Genomic DNA, 23,555 nt, shown 5'->3' on the forward strand with positions numbered 1-23,555 from the left:
ACTTTGCTGGCAGCTTCGAAAGAAATTATAAGGGGAAATCTGAGAAAAAGAAGGAAATGACAGCGCCCCCCCCCCCCCCCCCATGGGCACTTTTAATTTTCTTTACAAAGTTGTAAATGTATATTTAACTTTTATCCTACTCTTCTCAATATTTTCCAGTGTCAATGTGGAATTCTTTTTTAAAAAATGGCTGCATGGCGTTTTCTTGTTGGATGTTTGTTTCTATATATATGCATTTTATTTTAGCTATAAATAGAGCTGCAATAAATATCTTTATGTGTTGGCTTTTCCCCCCTACATTTTGTATTTTTTCCTTAAGATACATTCCCAGAAATGAGACTTCCTGGGGCAGAGGAGATGAACATTTTGGGTGGCTCCTGGCGTACTGGCCTGATTCCCTCCCAGAGGTCAGCAGACAGTGTGTCTTCAGCTCTGAGGCTCTTGGTCCTTAATGTGACCAGTGCAGAAACGTGTTCATTTCCGTGGGAAAGGAAAGACTCTAGACATTTTGGAGTTCCTGTCATGGTGCAGCGGAAACGAATCCAACTAGGAACCATGAGGTTGCGGCTTCCATCCCTGGCCTTGCTCAGTGGGTTAAGGATCCTGTGTCGCTGTGGCTGTGGTGTAGGCCGGCAGCTACAGCTCCGATTCGACCCCTAGCCTGGGAACCTCCATATACCACAGGCGTGGCTCTAAATAGCAAAAACAAAACAAAACAATTAAAAAAAAAAAGACTAGACATTTTATGTGAGAGAGAAGCTAAAAATGTGAGATGAGAAGCCAGAGGTGGAAAGCACACTATGTGATAGCTCAATGTTGCAACTTAGCTCACCTGGAGCGCCCTCCTGGAGGAAGCCTGGCGGGGATGGAATTCAGACCGAATCTCTGAGACTCCAGGTCCAAGGTTAAGGAGAAAGGTGAGGGCGCCTTTGCTGCCCTCTGGCTCTGACAGCCAAAGCTGAGCACCCCAGTATCCTCTGAGCTGGGGGTGGGAGGTCCCACAGCTTATGGGAGGGAGCTGCTGGGCTTATTTTGCTGATAAAAAACCATCCTGTGAAGTTCTTTCCCAGACTAAAAGGTGTCATTGGAGGGGACAGGGTCACTGCCCAGGTATGTCTGCCCCGGGTGGGGAGATGTCACACTCCGCCAGACCCAGGCTTGCTGGTCCAAGAGAACCTTCCTTGGGCAGGTCTGGAGTGTAATAGAGGAAGGAGGGAAAGCCGGGGCTGGCTGGGTGGGGGAGCCAAAGCCATACGAGCAGGGCCAGAGGTGCAGCTGTGGGCAGCAGGTGTAATTCCCGAGATGTGGGGGTTAGGGGAGGGCTGTGGCAAGGCAAGAAAGTGTCTCTGGAAGATGGGGGCACAGACATCACGGCCGAGGGCTGGGGCTCCCCTTGCGCAGTCTCCTGACATCACCCCAAAGCTCCCTTTCTCTTTAACTCCAGCACGCTTTAGACAGTCGCGGCCCACTCACCTCAGTGGAAGCTTCTCCCCTCAGCTAGGATCCTATGTGGGGGTGCAGCTGGGTTGGGAGGAAGCACCTGGGGGTTTGGGGCTAAAGGCCTCTGAGAGGTGGGCAACTGAAACAGCAATTTTCAGAGTTGGATTCTTATCTCAGAGAGCAACGCTGCCAGCCCCTCACTTTCCATCCCAAAGTCCCAGGTGCCCTGAACTGTGTCAGAAGAATGACCGCCATTTAGAACCCACGGATCTGGATCCTGTGTGGCCTGACAGGTCAGCTACCCTTCTTTTTTTTCTTTTTTTCTTTCTGGCCACCCCGAGGCATGTGGAGTTCCTGGGCCAGGTATCCGATCCAAGCCCCAGTCATGACCCAAGCTGCAGCTGGTGCAAGGCCGGGTCCTTAACCCACAGGGCCGGCCAGGCACTGAACCTGTCCCAGCACTTCCGAGATGCCCGCCGATCCCGTTGCGCCACAGCAGCAACTCCATCAGCCACCCACCTTGAGCTGGGACCTTCACATTAGAAACTGGATTTTGTCTTCTGGTCAAGCATGTGGGCTCTGGTGCTCCCACCCCCAGCCCTGCTATGTGGACAGCTTGGGCACTGGGACAGCGAGGGGCCCTGCCTGTAAGAAATGCCATCACCCAGCCCCCTGAGCCCAGGGCTTCAGCTGAAGCCTGTGAACTTGAGGAAGGAAGCCCAGAGCCTCGGGGAAGCTCTGGCCCTGGCGGAAGCACAGACTCCCCACTCTGCTGAAGGAAAGAACTACCAGCAGAGGGAAGGCTGGTCCAGCCCTTGCCTGGCTCCCACTCTCACATAAGCCTTGTCCACCACCAAGGTCCTGCCTGGCTCTGGGTCAGGACTCCCTCCCCCAACCCACCTCTCTGGCCCATCTCTGCACCCCCCCACACACCGCCATCCCGCCACCCAGCTCTGAATCCCACTCTGTCTGGCCGTGGCTCCCTCTGCCTCCCGTGTTTCCCACGGATCATTTCCCTAGTGGCACCCACCCATCTCACACACGCCAACTGTCCCAACTCCTATTCAGATGCCCTGCTTCTCTGTTCCCAGCCTTTGCCAGCTCTGCCTTCTCGCTTCCTGTTCCCCGCCCCAGGGCAGCGCTTTCACCCTCCCATCCCCCCCAGCCCGTGACCTCTCAGAACCTGGGCCCCGGGTGACTTCCTTCCTCCACGAAACCCCTTTCTCCCTGGGCTCCTGACATCACACCCCTGGGTCCCTTCCTCTTCCTGTTCCCCGCGCGAGGGAGGGTCCAGGGCTTCCACATTCGCCTCCACGCCCACCTTGACCCCGCCCAGAAGCCCACCTCCATGTATCCAAGTGTCCGCTTAGCCCCACTTGGAGGTTAAACAGGTACCTCCGACCTGGCCTGTCAAAACCCAATTCCTGGTCTCCTCCCAGCTGGCTCCTAGCCTTCTCCATCTTAGTAACTGGTGCTTAATCGGTGTCAGAACCCTGGGGCTCTCCCTTGATTTCCCCTCTGTCACTTCCTACATCCGCTCACCAGCTTGTTCTAACAGCCCTCGCCTCTAAATGTATCCTCCATTCGCCCATCTTTCCCTATCTTACTTCTGCAGCTTTAGCCCAAATCCCCATCATCTGTCCCCCAGCTGGTCTCCGTCCCATGAGACCACGACAGATCTCTTTGCTTCTCTTCCTGTCCCTTCCAGCCCATTTAATACATAGAATAAGCTCATAAAAAAAATCGAACCCTTTAAAACAAACAAACAAACAAACAACAGTTATGCGCTAGTGCAACAAGAACCCTGGCCTCCAAAGCCCCACCGGCTTCAGACAGCACTCCAGCCACACCGGCCTTCTTTCCTGTGAACATGCCAAGCTCCTTCCTGCCTCAGGGCCTTTGCAAAAGCTGCACCCTCCACCTGGAAAGCTTGCTCGTCTCCCTCCTCTGCCTGTTTCCCCTCATGCAGGTCTCAGGGCAGAGAAACGCTCCCTGACCACTATTTCCAGAAGCCTCGTTTCTACTCCTTCCAATCTTACTCCTTATCTTAGTAGCTATCACCCTCTGACATTCTGACTTATTTTGTGCTGCCTATTTATCGTCTATCTTTCTCACTAAAATGAAAGCTCCACAGGAGCAGGGACTCTTCCTTCCTGCAGTCTCCCTAGGGCCCAGACCAGGTCAGGTACATAGTCTTTATGTAGTTATGACAATCATTGCTGTCACGAACATGTACTGAGTGCTCAGAATGTTCCCCACATCATTGTGTACTAACCCCTTCACAACCCTCTGCGTCAGCGCTGTTGTCCTATTTTACGGGAGGAATGTATACGATGTCGTGGTGGCAGGGTGCACAGGGCGAACACCCAAGTTTCAAAACCCATCTTCACACTTCAAGGTGGTAGGGTGCAGCCCCAGTTACCTGCCCCCACTTTGCCTCACATGTCTTGGGGTGGTCCCTTCGGGTCTCTGTGCCAGCTCCCCGATCCCTCCTCGGGCCCCGTACCCTTCCCCACTGAGCGCTGGCTCCTTCTTCACCAGGGGGCTGTCTCTTCAGAGATGGGGCAGGGGTGCGTACAGGAGTTGGAAGCCCAGGCCTAGCGGAACCTCAATGAGAAATTTCCTAGCTTGCAGCTCCTCCGGGGTGCAGATGCTCCCACCGGTACCACCTCCCCAGGAGAGGCTACCCTGGCTCAGATTTCCTAATTTGCTGTTCCTGTCCCTTGTTTGTTTCTACGGTGGTTCTTATCACAGTGGGTGATGGTTTTGTTTACCCATTTGCTGTGTCTCCCTCACTAAAACGGAAATCCAGGAGGGTAGAAACAGACTGTCTTGTCCTCTATTGCATCCCGAAGTGCATTACACGTTTGTAGAATGAATGCGCAACCGCACCCAGCCCGGCACCTGTAGGGATCTCACAGTCTCAGAAGACTCCTGCTGGGCTGGGCAGAGTTCCAGGAGTAGTTTCCAGCGTCTGCGGCCTCTGTTAGTTCCAACTCAGCAACCTAAATGCCTGCGTTAGGTCCACCAGGTACAAAGGGGAAGGGAATCAAAGTTCGTTGTTGAGTTTCCTCTGTGTACAAGGAATGCTGCCCTGCAGCTGCCAAGAGTGACCAAGCGTCCTATGGGTCCAGTCTTGTGCCAAGTCCTTTACAGGCATTATCTCATTTACTTTCCATGCAAAGACTTGGTACCTGGGTAATGGTGCCCACTTTACAGATGGGAAAATTGAGGCTTATGAAGATTATGTCACTTCCCAGGTAGAAGATGGACAGAGGTGCTGTCTGACATTCCAGCCCTCATTCTGTTTCTCCCTCCCAGGCTTCCTCAGAGACAGCATCTGCCCAATGGGAGGGTCCTCTGTGCTCTCAGGGAAACCTCTGCCTCTACCTTCAGGGAGTGGGCTATAGGCTTTTTAAAAAATTAATGTAATATGACCCCTTTCCTCCTTCAGCCTAAAATTATACTAATTATGCCAAAATTTAAAAATAACCAAAAAAGGGAAAAAGCAAAAAAATCATTCACGATTCCACCTCCCAGAGATAACTGCTCTTGGAATTTCTCTTTTTTTTTTGTATCCAATACATATACACTTTACTCGTTTAAAATTGTATTATTCATTAGTATACTGTTTTATAGTAATTACTAACATTTTTTGAGAACTCACCGTGTGCCAGATACTATCTTTCTGTTAACGTGTCATTGTGAACATTTTCCCACATCATTAAATATTCTTTGAAAACATCATTTTAAAAGGCTGCATACTATTCCACTCCATAGATGTACCATAATTTATTTAAGCCAGCCTCTGTTTGGGGACATTTAGATTTTTTTTCTTTTATTTGGAAGGTGCTATTATCAAACTTTGTTGGAGTGAGCATTCCATTGTGTTCCTTCTCTAATGAGCATACCTTTACATATATTTTTGTCAAACAAGAAAAACGGCATAATTTGGAGAAAATCCGCAAAGTTGGTGGGAGGGGTGCGGGCACTCAGGTAGCTGCAGCTTGGCTGGGTGGGAGGTCCTCGGGGTCGCACGACCAATGAGGACAAGCCAGCAGCTTTTCCTCCAGCAGGTTCCAGCCGCTAACCGCCGCCGCCCCGTCTGAAAACTGCAGTGAGGGGTGGGCCTCTGCCCTGAACGCATGCGCGCACCGCCCTCCTTCCCGGGGCGCCGGGGCAACGGCGTCCTTTCCTCGCTGGGGTTTCCTTGAGCTCTGGGAGGTCCCTCCCTACCTGGGCGGGGCCTGCGTGGGGGCGGGGCGGAGTAGGGGGCGGGCGGAGTAGGGGGCGGAGCTGGCTTCCTCTCCTGCTTTGAGGACCCGGATCCCGAATGACAGTGAGGTCCTCCTGCCTCCAAGGGGCACACAGTCTAGTGGGATTGTGTTCAACCTGGTGCCCACATCTGGCCATTTTCTAGCATAAATGTTTAAAGTGTGATTTCAGGGGAAAGAGCTCGGCACCTGCATGGGTAAACGGCCCCAGAAAGGATCTTCCTCGTGCATCTGGGGCGAGTGAGGGTGCGGAGGGCGGGCCCTCCGAGTTTGAGTGACAAGCGGAGCAAGAGCTGGTGAACAAGAGGCGTTAGGGGCTTACCTTCCCTTGGGGGATCGTGGGGGTGTCTCCACGCAGTTCTTCGAGGAAACACTCTTGGACGAGACGACGGCGCATGCGGTGGTGGGGACGGGAACTGTGGGTGGCAGCCAGCGGCAGGAGTGTAGGGGTGAGGGGCCTGGAGAGTCTGGGTTGCATTCCTGGCCCTAGGAAGGTTCTCCGACGCTCTGACGCTCTGAGCCTGAGTCCTCGCTTAAGAAAAAGGGGGCAATAATGAGGCTATTGTGAGACTTACAGGTGATACTATTATGTAAATTATCAGCACAGGGCCAGGCTCCTCTCCGGGAGCACAGTAAATGCTGTATTTCCAATCGTGTGTGTGTGTGTGTGTGTGTGTTAGAGTGCAGGAATGCACACGGGACAAGTGGGAAGTGCACGAGCTCGCCCTGGCCAGCAGCCTCCACCCAGGGGAGACTGATGCTGTGAATCCTTAGTTCGAGATGCACGTCCATCCAATGTTAATCAGCAACACCTGGGTTTCTAAGTTAAAGGAGGCAGAGGAGGGGGCCCTCAGTCCTGGGTGTGCAGCCCCAGAGGACTCAGCTGTGGTGGAGGACTCAGGTGTGGAGAGGACTTGTGTGTGTGTTGCGGGGGGGGTGCTGCTCCCTCCCCAGCTTGAGGTGGAGCAGAGTTTCCACCATGCCAGGGAGCAGAGCAGGAGGTGGGTCCTGCTGGCAGGTGCTCACCCTTTGTGAGTGTGGAGGAAGCGTCACTAGCGTCCCAGGAGAAGCAGGCCTCAGGGTAGCTTTCACCCTCCCCTTCCTGAAGCAAACTGGTGACTAAAGGGAGGGGGCTGTTGTCCTAGCCGGGCTGCTTGGTCTCATTCCCCGTAGCTCTGAGGAGCCAGGGACCCCTGAGCCTGGAGAGAGTGCCGTATGCTCCCCATAGCTGGCTGAGTGTGGCGTATGGAAAGAGGGCTGGACTCGGGGTCCAAGACCATCTCTTGTTGGTTCTGACCCTCCACTTAGGGGGCAGGTTACTTGATGGTCTGAGCTGCAGTTTATTCATCCAAAAAATGGGTTAATGCTCTGCTTTAACCGGGTCCTCAGAGAGTGGCTGTGGGGAGCCCTCGGGGGTGATGCTTATTGAAACCGCAGTCAGCCTGCCCTGTGGAAGGACTGGCTTCCACTAGAGTGCAAGTTCAGAGACCCAGGATCTCTCTGTCTCTCTGTCTCTCTCCCTCACTCTTTCCCGCAGTACAGGTTTGTATCCAATTCCCCAAATCACACTTGTCCACTGAATGAAAAACATTAGGAAAAAACCTTAGACATTAAAGGCACAAAGGAGAAAATAAAAATATCATGTGGCAGGGAGTTTCCAACGTTGCTGCGAGCTGTGGTGTAGGCCGGCTGCTGTAGCTCCTATTCGACCCCTAGCCTGGGAACTTCCATGTGCTGCAGGCGTGGCCCTAAAAAGAAAAAAAAAAAAAATCTTGTGGCATTTTACATGGGTGTATATTTTTGTCAAATTCATTTAACTGTACCCTTAAATACAGTGCAGTTTACTGTATGTAAATTACACATCAATAAAGTTTTTTTAAAAAACTCCCATCATTCTTGACATTTTAGTATATTTACATCTACAGTTTTATTTATATAGTATATATTCTATTATATATACTATGTAAATGTGTGTATATGTATAAATATGTGTACACAAACTCTAAACTCTCAAGCTCTAAATGTATGTATATATGTGTGTGTATATATATGTTTTTTTAAATAAAAATGGGCCATGCTGTGTTTACCCTTCATGCATAGAGGCTTTCTGCAGATGTGGCCTGCAGGTGGCGCTCTCCACCTGCAGGAGGTCTGACCTCACTGTGGATCACTGGGCCCTTGGGCTGCATGAACCGGCCACTCAGGGTGGGGGGCCAGCCTGCCCAGTAAGAGCAGCACACCCTGGACTCAGCCAGCCCTCTCTCGTCCACATTTCTGGAAGGGCCTCTCAGAGCCCGGGGCAGAAGAGGTACTGGGCCTGTGGAGGAGCCTGGGGAAGGAGGCAACACTAACCTAGGGACTTTGAAGTGACACTGTCCAGAACCTGGGCGTGGCCTGGGCAGGGAGGGAAGTCCACCTGAGGGGGCCAAGGATGGCGATGGTGCGGGTTAGGTCACCAAAGGTGTCAGAAGGAACACAGGGTCCTTCTCCGGCCGAGGATGGAGGGGCCTTGGCAGAGCTTGGAACAGGTGTGAAGGGTTGGGAAGGGAAACGCATGGATTGGTGTGGGGTTTGTGAGGGAGGGGCAGAGCATGGGTTCGGCAGGAACCTGGGAAGGTCTGAGAGGTGTCCTGGGTCTCAGTTCAGCTGTGCAGAACATAGCATTTCGCCCAAAGGGCAGAGAGTGAACAGACCAAACAGTGGGGCGGGGGTGGGGTGGCTACTGGGGTCGCTTTACTTCCAACAGGAAGATGGGGGCCGGCTGCCACCCCAAGGGAAACTTTCTGATTGGCCCGTCCTCCAGCCCTTGCACCCGATGTGAGGAATCGGGCTGTCTCTGTCGTGGTGACATATTACAGAGCCATGTGCTTAGCAAAAAGGAAACAGACATCTCTGGGTTAGGAAGGATGCTGGGTTGATTATTCTGAGCCTTGAACAGACCGCGGGCCCTGGCCCCAAGGCTTCGTGCCTCTGTTCTCTCGCCCTCTTTCTCCCTCTTTCGTCTTCCCTCTCCTTATCGCTGGAGCTCTCTCAACTTCTGTCTCTTGTTTTAGTTTGCCTTCCTTCTGTACACAGGCTGGTTCCAGATGAGGGGAAAGATGGCCACTGGCAGCCCCAGGGAAATTCTCCCCGCAGCCTTATATCTGCTCGGGGGAGATTTCTGATTGGTCCCGCTTAATCCTGTACCGGGTGACAGTCACTGTATCCAAGGAAGCTGGGGAGCCTGATTGGCCAGCCCAGGGTGATATGGCTGAAGGGGGTGTGTGTGGGGGGGTAGCCTCTGCTTCCAGCAGGACAAGGAGTTGAAAGGGGCTGGTCACCCCAACAATCACAACCAGATGCCATCACACATGGTTTCCAGGAAGAAGAAGGCAGAGGGCCTACAACACAGAACACACAGGCTATTCAGGGAGACAGGAACACAACAGAGATCAATACAAAACATCCACGGCCGGCTGTCCTCACACCACTGCAGACTGCTCGGCTTGTGGAACAATTAACATAGAGCTGTTGGGACCCTATCCTGCACCTGACTGACTCCCATTTCCAAGGCCACAGCAACTTGAGGAATCCAGGCTAGACAGATGGATCTTGATGGTAAGAATGCAGTGTGGCAGAGCAGGAAAAGCAGACAGGAGTTTCCCTCATGGCTCAGTGGAAATGAATCTGACTAGTATCCATAAGGACGCAGGTTCGATCCCTGGCCTCGCTCAGTGGCTTAAGGATCCAGGGTTGCCGTGAGCTGTGGTGTGGGTCACAGATGTGGCTTGGATCTGGCATTGCTGTGGCTGTGGTGCAGGCCAGCAGCTGCAGTTCTGATTCAACCCTTCGCCTGGGAACCTCCAGATGTTGCGGATGTGGCCCTAAAAAGAAAAAGAAAAAAGAAAAGCAGACAGACGCAGTTTGAACCCTAGCTCTCTGCTAGCTGTGTGATAATCAACTCCACCTCTTCAAAGGCTCCATGTTCTCACCTGTAACGTGGGAACACTTGCTAGCCTCCTTCCCAGGGTTGCTGTGAGCATTAAGACTTGCAGGTCATGTGTTCAACAGAGCACATGTATGCACACTCAGCAACAAGATCTAACACTACGACATCAGACTTTGACCCATGCTGCCACCAGTGAAATTGCTGGAATCCCAGCTCCCTCCTTCTTTTCTGGGGGGATCCTTGTTTCCCAGAAGTCCTTGGGCAGAAGTCAGGCATCCCAGGAGTGTCCGTTGTGGCTCAGTGGTAATGAACTGTCGACTAAAAGCTACAACCTGAAAGTTGAGAGTTAATTTTTATTTGAAATGACATTAGGACTTAAGCCCAGGAGACAGCATCTCAGGTAGCCCTGAGACACTGCTCCAAGGAGGTGAGGGGGGAAGCTAGGACGTAGGAGTTTTTGCAACAGTGGGAAGGTAGTAGGATTGCAGATAACCAGATTTACAGAAACCCCCGTAAGGTCTGGGCTGCCCGGAATCGCTCCTTTGATTTGCACCTCAGCTGTGGCCAGGCTTCTTTCCATCCCGAGTTCCCTCAGGGCTCACTGGTCATCCTTGGGAGTGGCAGGTCTTTTGTTTTGCCCACTAACTACAGCCCAGGAAGCTGTAGCTCTGAAACACCGCCCCCCAGAGGAGAGGGGACATATCAAGACCTAAGTCATAAGGGTGAAGGGGAGGTGCCTGCAGCCACTCGCACAGTTTACAGAGGTTTGCGGCTGCGCTCGTGAAGGTTGCAGCTGTCCCAGACATGAGTCATCATGGACCGATTTTAGTGTTTTTCTACATATGAAGACATGCAAGAATTGGGCTCATAAAATCTTCTCCTAAAAATAACTCTCTGAAGACCTGTTCTTCCAGCTTTCCCAGAGCAAGGGCCTCACTCCTGGTCTCCGCCCTGAGCTCCACTCAGGGGGGCGCTGAGGTTGGCAGCTGCAGTAGCTCATGTTTTACTCCACAGAGAGGCTGATGGCAAGGGCCAAACTTCAGTTCACAGAACCCAACTAGTATCCATGAAGATGTGGGTTCGATCCCTGGTCTGGCTCGGTGGGTTTAGGATCTGGCATGGCTGTGGCTGTGTCATAGGCTGACAGCACAGCTCTGATTCAGCCCCTAGCCTGGGAACTTCCATATGCTGCTGCAGGTTTGCCCCCCCACACACACACACACAGTAGGCATCCCAGCCTAGGGGCAGGTAGAACCTCCTTGGATGGGGGACCTGCTTTGGGCTCCTCCATCCTGCCTTCCCTGCGAGCCTGCCCCAGGGCAGCTGGTTTGGCTGCAAGGCCCAGAAACCTCCCTAAGCTATTTATATCGAGGGAGGTTTGGGATCAGCTGGCCAGCGGTTTAAGACGACCAGCTCCAGGGGGAGTTCCTGTCATGGCTCAGTGGTTAACGAATCCGACTAGGAACCATGAGGTTGCGGGTTCGATCCTGGCCTTGCTCAGTGGGTTAAGGATCCAGCACTGCCGTGAGCTGTGGTATAGGTTGCAGATGAGGCTCAGATCCCACATTGCTGTGGCTCTGGTGTTGGCCAGCAGCAATAGCTGCGATTCGACCCCTGGCCTGGGAACCCCCATATGCTGCAGGAGCAGCCCTAGAAAAGGCAAAAAGACAAAAAAATAAAATATTAAAAAAAAAAAAAAAAAGACGCCCAGCTCCAGGAGCCCGAGCAGGTGTCACAGTGAGAAGGGACACCCAGGCGGCCGCTCTCTCCAGCACTCCTCCTCTGGGGCCACGTGCATGCTGGCTGTGGCCCTTCTTGCTTGTCTGTCCCCTTCCCTGGCCCCTGCCGAGGCCCCTCTAAAGGGGGCTCACGTCCCAGCTTCCTAACCTTCTGCCAGTCACCAGCCCCACTGGCCCAGTCTCTCACGCAAACCAGGTTCCAGGGACAGAATCTGATGGCCCAGCTTGGATGGGGTCACCACTAGCCCAGCGAGAGGGATGGAGAACTGCTCAGGTGGTGCTGCAGCCTCTTTTTAAAAGTTTTTATTTTTAGCAAGGGGCGTGGTGGGCTCTCAGAGGTGCTGGCAGTAGGGAGGCCGGTCCCTGGGGAAAGGCCAGGCAGGGCTCGGCCCAGGCTCCTCGGCTGCCTGCTTGTGTCTGTGCCAAGTCCGAGGCTGCCTCCTGTTCGAGCTTGACCAGTGCTATCTGGAGAGGAAGTATTTGGGGACGTATACACACGAAATGAAATTCAAAGTTCAGCCTTGTAGCAGTTTTCTGGGGCTGCCATAGGAAAAGACCACCAACTCAGTGGCTTAAAACCACAGAATCTTACTTTCTCGCAGCTCAGGAGGCTTAGACGTTCAAAATCAAGGTGATGGTGGCGCCGCGCTCCCTCTGAAGCCTTTAGAGAGGGTCCTTCCTGGCCTCTTCCATTCTGGTGGCCCCGGGTGCTCCTTGGCTGTGACAGTTTCTGCCACCATCTTTACATGATCATCTTCTTTTTCTTCTTTTGTCTTGTTAGGGCTGCTTCCACGGCTTATGGAAGTTCCCAGGCCAGGGATCGAATCAGAGCTACAGATGCCAGCCTACACCACAGCGACGTGGGATCCAAGCCCTGTCTGCACCTACACCACAGCTCACGGCAATGCGATCCTTAACCCACTGAGCAGGGCAGGGATCGAACCTGAGTCCTCAAGGATGTTAGATGCGTTACTGCTGAGCCACAGCAGGACCTCTGGTCATCTTCTCTCTCTGTCTTCAAAGGGTGTCCCCTCTGTATGTGTCCATGTCCAAACATCCTGCTTCTGATAAGAACCCTGGTCATATAGGATTAGGGACCATTCTAATGGCTTCATCTTAACTTGGTATCTTCAAAGGCCCCCAGGTCTAAACAAGGCCCTCTTCACAGGTACCGGAGAGTTGGGACTTCAGCTTATCTTTCGAGGAACACGATGCAACCCGTAACAAGTGTCCATCAATACACTGTAATGGGTTCAGCACCGCACTCGTTCTGTGGCTAGCTGTAGCAGACCGTGTGCCATGTGCCATGTGTAACAGACCATGTGTGAAATACTTACTATCTGGCCCTTGACAGATATTATTTGCTGTCCCCTGCCTTAAAGGATTGGGCAGGAGTCCACGGGAGGAGAAGGGGGATGGGGCCTCCTGGGCTGAGGGGACAGCAAGGCTAACCACAGGGACCCTCAGGATGTGTCAGAGGAGCCGTGAGCCTGGCACCGTCACAAACAAGGCCTGTCAGGAGATGGAATTAGAACATAAAGTGTCTTGTGCTGAAACACCTGCAGGAAGGCGCCTTCAGTTTTGCTCCCTGGTGGAGGGGGCGTGGGCGTCCTTTCAGCACGAGCAGACAGGGCACGTCTGGAAGCAGACGCCTGGGAGGGTCCCACTGGGGACAAAGCCCAAGACAGCCGACTTTCTCCGGGGGCAGCGGAGGAGGCCAGCAGCGCTGTTTCGTGAGCTTCTTTCCTATCAGACCCCGTCTTCCTCCAGCTGCCCCTACGGAGCTGCTTCGAGCCCCACAGTCCAATTCTAGAAACAGGGCCTCTTGGGCTAGAAATGTTTGGGAAGCCCTTTGTGATGGTGCCAGCCTGGTGGGAGGTGGAGGGTGGCGAGGTCTCCCTTTCTGGTAGCAGCTGGGCTGTAAGTGATAAGAAGACCCTGGGGATGGGCATCACCTGGTGAACTGACTGCCAGGGCCTGGATGACACCAGCCAAAATGACCTCAGAGCAGCCCTGTTAGAGAGGCAGCCCCACTGTGCCGCTGAAAACTGCAGCTCAAGAGAGGTTCCTTGATTTGCCCAAAGATTTGGTCCAGGCCTCTCTTCTGTCTTCAGCTGCCTCTGTTATCCACGCCTTCTTCCTCTTTTAATTGATAACATAGCAACATTAAAGAGCAACGTTTAAAGGCAAATCAAATCCCACTTCACACATTTCTATACACACACACACACATTCTTTGGAAACCATTCCAATGTGCTAAAATTGTACTGAACCCTACACACACACACACACACAGTACAGTAAAATTGGAGAAATCTGCATGAGGTCAGTGGATTATATCACCGTCAATACTCTTATTTTGCAAGATGTTACCACTGAGGGAAACTGTAAAAGTGGGAGCTCTCTGTATTATTTCTTGCAGCTGTATGTGACCTATAATTACCTAAATAAAATGTCAGCTAAAAAAAAAAAAGGCAATTCTGGAGTTCCTGTTGTGGCTCAGTGGTAATGAACCTGACTAGTCTCCATGAGGATGCAGGTTCGATCCCTGGTCTTTTTTTTTTTTTTTTTTTTTTTTGTCTTTTCGCCATTTCTTGGGCCGCTCCCGAGGCATATGGAGGTTCCCAGGCTAGAGGTCTAATCGGAGCTATAGCTGCCAGTCTACGCCAGAGCCACAGCAACGGGGGATCTGAGCCGCATCTGTGACCTACACCACAGCTCATGGCAAACTGGATCATTAACCCATGATCAAGACCAGGGATCGAACCCTCAACCTCATGGTTCCTAGTCGGATTCATTAACCACTGCGCCATGATGGGAACTCCCGATCCCTAGTCTTTTTTTTTTTTTAATTTATTTTTATTTATTTTTTAGGTCTTTTTGCTATTTCTTGGGCCGCTCCCGCGCATATGGAGGTTCCCAGGCTAGGGGTCCAATCGGAGCTATAGCCACCGGCCTACGCCACAGCCACAGCAACGCAGGATCTGAGCCGCGTCTGCAACCTACACCATAGCTCACGGCAACGCCGGATCATTAACCCACTGAGCAAGGGCAGGGACCGAACCCGCAACCTCATGGTTCCCAGTCGAATGCGTTAACCACTGCGCCATGACGGGCACTCCCCGATCCCTAGTCTTGATCAGGGGGTTAAGGATCCCATGTTGCCACAAGCTGCAGCCTAGGTCAAAGCTGAGATTTGGTGTTGCTGTGGCAGTGGCGCAGGCCGGCAGCTGCAGCTCCGATTCCACCCCTAGTCTGGGAACTTCCATATGTCCTGGGTGCGGCCCTAAAAAAAAAAAAAAAAGCATTCTAAGGACCCGTGATCCATGAGTATGTATCATTTCACGTTAAACCATTTTACCCTAAGATGATATTTGTAGGCATCTCCTGTGACTACGGCCCTGGCAATAATCATAATAAGGCTACACAGCCTTCTCTCTTGAGGGTGTAAAATCGTTTACTTAACCATTCTTCTTACTAGATCTTAAACTGTTTCCGATTTTTAGACACTGCCGATAACGCCCCAATGAACATTGCTATGCCTGAAGCCCTTTTATTCCTTTGAGCGATTTCATTAGAATCAATTCCCAGGGAGAGGGCGCACCGGGCGTGCGGTCGGAGCTTCGTGGCTGCATTGTGTACCATTAATTGAATGTTACGATAGCCGTATTACTGCCTTTCCCAACCTGCAGACTGGCTTTTTCCCAAGCCAGTGAAAATTCTCTGCTCTGCCTTTCGTAGCAAAAAACCAAGGGCACCCCCACCTGTTTCTACCTACACACCGTCACCTGGGATTTGAGTGGCAGAATGCAGGGGCAGCAAAGTTCAGCCAGAGGAGCTGTCACCCGCATCACCCGCCCACGGAGCCTTGGCGGGCCGGGGACCTCACCGACTCCGGTGGCGCCCACGACCTTCTCCCCAGCGAGACGAAGCAGGGGAGGCGAGGAGGGACGAATGGCATCCGGCAGGCGGCGGTGGGGCGTTGGCCCCCTCTTGGGGCGCTCCTTTCCCAGGGGCAGAGAGACCTTTCTAGAACACACTGGCTTGGGTTAAAAAGCGGTTGAGCAGCTGCTGCATCTCTCGGGTGCCAGGTGGGGAGAGCCCTGGGTGACAAGCCCCACTGCTCAGGGAGGGCCAGGGGAGGCCTGAGCAGGGGCTCTTCCAGCCTTTTCTCCTGGGCTGAGCGGAGGCCGCAGGGAAGCGCTTCAAGGGACGCCACCGCCATGCACTAGACAGCCCGCTGGGGTGTGTTTTAAAAATATTCATATTATTTTATTTTTTATCTTCTTTGATTATCCAAAACTTGTTTATGTTTGACTTGAAATTGTTATATTTTATTTTATATTATGAAAAATAATTGTACCTTTTAAAACTTTATATTATTTTATTTTAATCCGATTTTAATTTTTATTAATTTAATGTGATTTGGGGGGAATGGAACAGTTGAGATGGCCAGATAAAATATAGAATGCCTGTTAAATCTGAATTTCGGATTAGCAACAGATAATTTTTCAGTGTAAGTATGTCTTATTTAATATGCTCTATTTAATATATGTGTGTCCCAAATAGTCTGTCTTGTATTTCTAATTTTTTCTTCTTTTTAGGGCCACACCTGTGGCATATGGAAGTTCCCAGACTAGGGGTTGAATCGGAGCTGAGGCCATTGGCCTACGCCAGAGCCACAGCAACGCCAGATCCAAGTTGCATCTGTGACCTACACCACAGCTCATGGCAACCTGGGATCCTTAACCCACTGAGCAGGCCAGGGATCGAACATGCATCCTCATGGATGCTACTTGGGTTCATTACCACTGAGCCACATTGGGAACTCCTCGTATTTCTATTTAAATCTGGCAACCCTATTTGCCTTTCCTGGGAGGGAATCTGACTGAGAGCCCCCTATACCTAACACTGAAAAAGCAAGGCAGTTCAAGTGAACCGGGCCGGGGTGGGCAGGGGGCCGGAATGTGTGTCACCCAGAGTCTCCCAGGCTGACCTGAGGAGCCCCACTGGGCAGAACCAATGGCCCAGCCTCTCCTGCAGTAGCCAGGAAGTCACAGAGTAACCCGGCACCAGCCTCTGTGGACACATTTTAGAAGGGGACCAAGTGGCACTGCAGACGGAGCCATGACCTGTGAATATTGGATTTTTCCAAGCACGAGTGGCCCACGGCCTCTGAAAATGCCCCTCAGGCTCATCTCCTGTGGGCCTCAAGCTCTGAGGGTGGGACCCTGGGTGGTGACCATGGAATCTGGGCAAGAGACTGACCCCTCAGTTTTTCCACCTGTGAAATGGGGCCATTGCTGGGGTTATACAGGATGAGAGATGGGAGAGTGCCTGGTGAACTGCAAAGCGCAGATCCTCTGCCGTGTGCATGCATATACCTTCTCCTGTTGACTTTCCTGTGATGGGACGCACGAATGGTTATGTTCACCAATCAAAGCCACGAGGTTTTGACCTATGTTTACACTTGTGTAATCACCACAATTGCAAATATCCCTTTGTTTTAGGGTCAATAAATATTTGTTGGGCAACTATGCCCTAGGGCATGCCAGGCACTCCGGACAGAGGTGACAGTCCTTTCTTGAGGAACTCAGAGGCTGGAAGAGAAGATGGAACACAGTATCTGTGTGTGAAGCAGCCTGTGAGGGGAGCACATGGGAGGGTGGGGGGACCAGCGAGGGTACGAGGTTACTATCGTGACTCTAACCCCCCAGAGCCTCCTCCAACCTGGTTGCCTCTCACCAGCCCCTTAAGTCCTCGATCCCACCCTTGAAGAAGCCTGCTGGGTTTTGAACACTTGTGCACACCTACATCTACTTTTGTCCTTTTTTTTTTTTTTTTTTTTTTGAAGTCTGCCAGAAGCTCATTCCTCTTCATGCTTCAAAGCCCAACTCAGATGTTGCCTCCTCGGAGAAGCCATCCGGACTTTCTTGGTAGTTCTAGGGCACATCTGGGACTCCCTGCTCCATGGATTTGGGGCCGACCGGTGTTGAAGGTTGGAGGAGGGCCCATGCTGGTGGTGGGGCGGGCAGCAGGGCACACCAGAGGATTATTTCCTGTAAGCAGCAGGTGCAGGGGCAAAGAGTATGGGACCAGGGCTCAGGGATGTGATGGCGAAGGCTGAGGAGCCTTAGTAGCCTTCCTCCCGGACCATGTCCACCTGGCCAGAAGAGTCGTGCTTCCTGCTGGGCCGGAAGCAGGGTTCAGGCAGCAGCGGGAAGTGAGTGGTGGAAGAGGTCGGTGCTCCACCTGCCAGGAAGGGCCCCTGTTACACATCCTTCTGGATCTGGGGTAGGTGATACCCATTCAAATACTTGTTTGGCAGATGCCAAGCAGGGTCCTTCAAAGTGTTGAAGCTTATACCTGTGAGGGTTGTCCTGGGGGCGGGTGGGCAGAGCCGGTTCAGACTGGCTGTTGTCCCAAGGTTCCGCCAGGCTCTGTGCGTCTTCCTGCATTGGCCCCTTGGGGCATCTCCCGCCCAAAGGCTCTGAGCCCTTAGAGCAGATTCAGCTTTAAGGCACAGCAGGTTCTTGGGATCCTCCAGCCTCTCCTTCCAGAGCTGATGGTCTAGTGGCACGTGGGATGATGTTTGCCATAGGGCTGAAAGATGGGGTTGGAGGGTGGCTCTAGGAGGGCAGAGCGGTTCAGTTCTCGCCTTCGTTCTGGTCAGTCTCACCTTTTAAGTAAATCTGGAATCCATCTCTTTCCAGCTGCACTACCTCCACCCCAGCCACCATCTTTTGGTACCTGAACAGCAAGATATCTCTCCACCTACAGCCCCAGTGGCCACGGCAGCCTGAGTGATCTTAAAACAACAGCAGCAATGACATAATTTGGTACTATTACAAAAGTGAATACACGCTTATGATAAACTTTCAAATAGTAAAGGCGAGTATAAGGTGAAATACCCTAGAGAGAACCCCTTCTCCCTCAGGGGCTTACCTCCTGGAGGCAGGCGGTTTCTGCGTACCCTTCCAATTGTCTTCAAAGCATATGAATGCTTTTCTATATGTGTGTATATGTAATTGCCTATATATGTTTACGTGTGTATGTAGGCAACCTTAAAAAACAAGCCATGCTGACTTCTGCACCTTGCATTTCACTTGCAAGTGTGTGCTGGGGCTCTTTGCCTCCTGCCATAGCCAAAGACTGGCGCCCTGTTGTTCCCAGAGATTTGCTCTTATAAATAATGCTGCAATGCAATCAATTCCTACAGTGGAGTTGCTGGCTTAATGGGGCTGTGCAATTAAAATGTTGATAGCTAGTCCAACACCACTCAGAATGGCCTTCTGATTTCCATTGCCACAGCCTGCTATTTTTCTCACCAACACTTCCCCATGTCTCTGTCACTCTGCTAGATAGAAACTGGCAACTTGTTTTAATTTGGTTTTTTTTTTTTTGTCTTTGTCCTTTTAGGGCTGCACCCGCGGCATGTGGAGGTTCCCAGGCTAGGGGTCCAATCGGAGCTGTTGCTGCTGGTCTACACCAGAGCCACAGCAATGCCAGATCCAAGCTGCATCTACGACCTACGCCACAGCTCAGGGCAACGCCGGATCCTTAACCCACTGAGTGAGGCCAGGGATTGAACCCACAACCTCACGGTTCCTAGTTGGATTCGTTTCCACTGTGCCACGACGGGAACTCCTTAATTTGTGTTTTTAAAATTATGAGTTAGGCTGAGCTTTTAAAATATCTGTTATTGACACAAATCTCTCTTTCTGCTTAGCTGACTTGCCATTTTTATGTATTCTAAATTTCTGGACCCTACTGTGTTCCATTTTTTTTGAATATGTGGGATCCAAGCCACATCTTTAACTTATGCTGCAGCTTGCGGCAATGCTGGATCCTTCACCCACTGAGCAAGGTCAGGAATCGAACCGGCGTCCTCATGGATACTAGTCAGATTCTTAATCTGCTGAGCCACAATGGGAACTACCTGCCTGAAATTCTTGCATGTGTGCCACATTGCTTTATTTACTCCAACTTTATAATACATATATATGTACTTAACTAGTGAGGATATTATTTCTTTTTAGAAATTTACTGGCTATTTTCATTCTTATGTTTTTCCAGATGAATTTTAGTGTTATTTTATCAATGTAGTCAGTAGGCAGCCTGAAATATGTAATTACAGAAATAATGTAACCACGCTGTTGTATGTGGTATGGAGGGAAGGTATTTGGCGTTGAGAAAGTGTAAAATCACGGCCTTATCATTTGGTGGGTTATATTATACGTATGTGGCAAATATTGGATAAACGGAAGGAAACTTCGCATTTTCACAATAATGTCTTTCGTTCAAGACAGAACGTGTTTTTCCATTTATTCAATCATCTTTTCTGTTTCTCAGTAAAGTTTACAGCTTTCCTTTGGACACATGTGTACTTTTCTTTTTAGGGCTGCCCCTGTGAATTGTGGAAGTTCCTAGGCCAAGGGTCGAATCAGAACTACAGCCACAGCAGCGCCAGATCCGAGCTGTGTCTGCAACCTACACCACAGCTCACAGCAACACCCTTAACCCAGTGAGTAAGGCCAGGGATAGAACCCGCATGCTCATGGATACTAGTCAGGTTCTTAACTGGCTGAGCCATATGGGAACTCTAATATTACATAATTCCTTCTTTCTTTCCTTTCTTTCTTTCTTTCTTTCTTTCTTTCTTTCTTTCTTTCTTTCTTTCTTTCTTTCTTTCTTTCTTTCTCCTTCCTTCCTTCCTTCCTTCCTTCCTTCCTTCCTTCCTTCCTTCCTTCCTTCTTTCTTTCTTTCTTTCTTATGAGGCAAATAGGAGTTCCTGTCTTGGCGCAGCAGAATCAAATCTGATGAGGAACCATGAAGTTGCAGGTTTGATCCCTGACCTCGCTCAGTGGGTTAAGGATCCGGTGTTGCTGTGAGCTGTGGTGTAGGTCGAAGACATGGCTTGGATCCCCCGTTGCTGTGGCTCTGGTATAGACTGGCAGCTACAGCTCCGATTAGACCCCTAGCCTGGCAACCTCCATATGCCTCAGGTGCAGCCCTAAAAAGACAAAAGACAAAAGACAAAAAGAAAAAAAAAAGTGAGGCAAATGAAATGTTTCTTAAGAGAGAAGACGTGTGTGGAGGAAGCGCAGGCCGGCGTGGGGCGGGAGTGGTAGAGGCAGAGGCAGAGACAGGGCGCCGAGTGCTCTGGGGGTGGTTTCCATGTTTCTTTTTTTTTTTTTTTTTGTCTTTTGTCTTTTTTGTTGTTGTTGTTGTTGTTGTTGCTATTTCTTGGGCCGCTCCCGCGGCATATGGAGGTTCCAGGCTAGGGGTTGAATCGGAGCTGTAGCCACCGCTACGCCAGAGCCACAGCAACGCGGATCCGAGCCACGTCTGCAACCTACACCACAGCTCACGGCAACGCCGGATCGTTAACCCACTGAGCAAGGCAGGACCGAACCCGCAACCTCATGTTCCTAGTCGGATTCGCTAACCACTGCGCCACGACGGGAACTCCATCCATGTTTCTTGATAAATGACTTTCTAAACAGTTTGTTCTTTGTCCAACACTTACGAGTAGACCCTTTTGTCCAGTATATTTTCTAACTCGTTATGTTTGTTTCACAGAATCTTTCCAAAAGGCCAGTCTTGCTCAAAACGCTCGAAAACCCTGCAGTGGATTCCTGCTGCCTCGAGGAAAAGCCACCCCCTTCCTAATGTCCCCCAGAGACCCCAGGGCCCTGGCTGCCCACCCTCTTTCCTCCCTCCGTGGTCCGGGCCACAGGTGCTGCACCTGCCCTCCCTCTGCCCGGCCCCGCCTGGTGACTCCTTCCTGATAATCCTTGAGTTCTGAGCTGCAAGGAGGCCTCAGAGGAAGTCAGATTAAGTTGGGGCACCTGTTTTACGTTTTCATCTTTGACAGTAGAATTAGAATTAGTTTCGTGATGATGGGTTTCAAGCCGCCTTCTTGCAGGAGGCGTGGGGTCCTGCCTGCCTTCTTCTCGCCTGGGTCCCCAGCCCCTAGCATAACGCCAGCAGATGGTGGTAGTTGAGTGGAGACCTGGTGTTGAGATGGATGTTGTGTGCCCTGGCTTGGGGTCCGGAGCCCCCAGACATCCAGGACGGAGGACCGGGGGCAGTGAGAAGCCCACGCGGGCTTCTCACGTGTGTGGCCGCAGCTCTGCCAGCCTTGCTCTTGCACAAAAGGAGACGTATCTGTCTCGTTCTAATTTGAAGAAAGCACCTGTATATTGGACAAATGGCTGAGGACCTTCACTCAGGGGGGCTGGCAGAGATTTTTATGAAGTGTGCGTGGCAACTGAGTAATGATACAAGCAAAGATACCAGGATCAGTTGCAGTGACTGATTTTTTTTTTTTTTTTTTTTACTTGTTTTGTTCATAGCCATTGCCTGGAACAGTGCGTGGGTCGTAGTGGGCCCTCGGTCAATCCTTGGTTGAATGGGTAAACTAGGCATAAAACTGACATAAGATTGGAAGTTCCAGCAGCATCAAGTGTATTAAGGTGATGGGATTACTTTTGATTCCCTTATTTTAGGTCTTCCCCGTTGTCTGTAATGGAAAAAAAATGTTCTGCTAAATTCTCGGTCAAAGCTTTTGGGCGATGGCACTGCAGGAGGCGGCCACCAGAGGGCAGGGCTGCCCTACTGTCGGGGATTGTGGCTGTTTGGTTCCATCCCTGGGGGCCTTCCTGGTGACAGGCATCAGCCCATTTCTCCCTCACTCAGATCTCAGCTCCCCAGACTGGCGGCAACAGCTTTTGTGTGGGGAACACAACCTGTCGTGTTGGGCCCTGCACCTTCTCTGAACCAACTTCTTATTTACTGAGGGCGAAGTCCCTTCCGAATGGCTCCTCTGGGATCGGCAGTGAGCGGGGCTTGGTTCCTCCCCTCACCAAGCTTGTCCCAGGACTGCTGAGCTTCAGGCCTTGAAAGAGGCCGAGCTTGGCCCAAAAATAGAAAGTCAAGAGTCTAATTAGGAGCCTATCTCATTTATCTGTGTGTCACTCAAAAAGCGAGTGGTACAGGTCTGTGTGGCTGGGGTTGCTGGGAGGACCCATTCATTCTCTTCAAATATGCACCAAATCCTTCTTCTGCACAGGCACTGCTCCAGGCACTGGGGAGGCAGCACACCCTACCCTTGTGTCGCTCACAGTTTGGGGGCGGTGGTGCAGGGGGAGGGGACAGACAAATAACTGCAGAGTATGAAGGTGCCTATGAGTGAGCGCCATGAAGGGAAACAGGCCGGGGAAGGGTGTCGAGAGGGATGAGCCAGTGGTGCTGTTTTGTATAAAGAGGTCAAGGAAATTTCCGATGGGATAAACTTGGAGCAGACTTTGGTGAAGTGAAGGTGCAAAACTCGTGGTCATCTGGGAGAAAGCAGCGGGGAGAGGATGTGCAAAGGCCCTGAGGCAGGAATTTGCTCCGATGAGAATGTGCCTGAGGGGGTAGGGGTGCAGGTCCCACAGGGGATGCATGACCCCACAGACCCTGTGGGCTGCTATAGATTTGTCTTTTGTTCTGAGTTGCTGTGTTGAGAAGAGTCTGTAGAGGCACAAGGTGGCAGCAGGGAGACTGGTCAGCCCAGTGAGTGGATGGTGGCCTTACCCCTGGGACCCTCAGTAATCACTTTGCTGAATTGAACTAAGCCTTTCCGGTTGGAGCTTGCTTGAAATCACGACCTCCCGGCCCGCTACAGAGACAGGACGGGAACCACAGGAACAGACCCTCCGAAGCAAGATCTGCCCCCATTCTGGCGGATGGGATAGAAAGGAAGATAGATTCCTTTCCGTAGTCAGGAACCAGAGTTATAAAGGGGAAAGGCTCCTGGCCAGACAAGCCCGGCCAGACCTGGAATCTGGCAGATGAGCTACCGGAAGCCCACAGTGGTGGAGTGACCCGTCCACGGTCACACAGCAGCTTAGTGGCCACCTGGGATTCCAGCATAAGGACCCCGCCTGCACTGTGTATCTCTTGCTGCTTTCATCCTTCTCTCAGGCCCCCACACGGCCCTGCTGTGTTCCCACGGTCTCACACCGAGCCCCCCAGCAACGCCAACCTTGTCGTGTTCCCCAGGCCCGAGCAGGCTCTGGTCCTCTCCCCACTCGGCAGGCTCCTTGTTTCTCTCACGCTCAATCCGGAACAGAAGTGAGTTTGATCCGTGCCTGATGCGTTCATGCAAGTGTTGATGAGGGGGAGAAA

This window comes from Sus scrofa, chromosome 3 (assembly GCF_000003025.6).
Source record: "Sus scrofa isolate TJ Tabasco breed Duroc chromosome 3, Sscrofa11.1, whole genome shotgun sequence".
Classification (NCBI taxonomy): Eukaryota; Metazoa; Chordata; class Mammalia; order Artiodactyla; family Suidae; genus Sus; species Sus scrofa.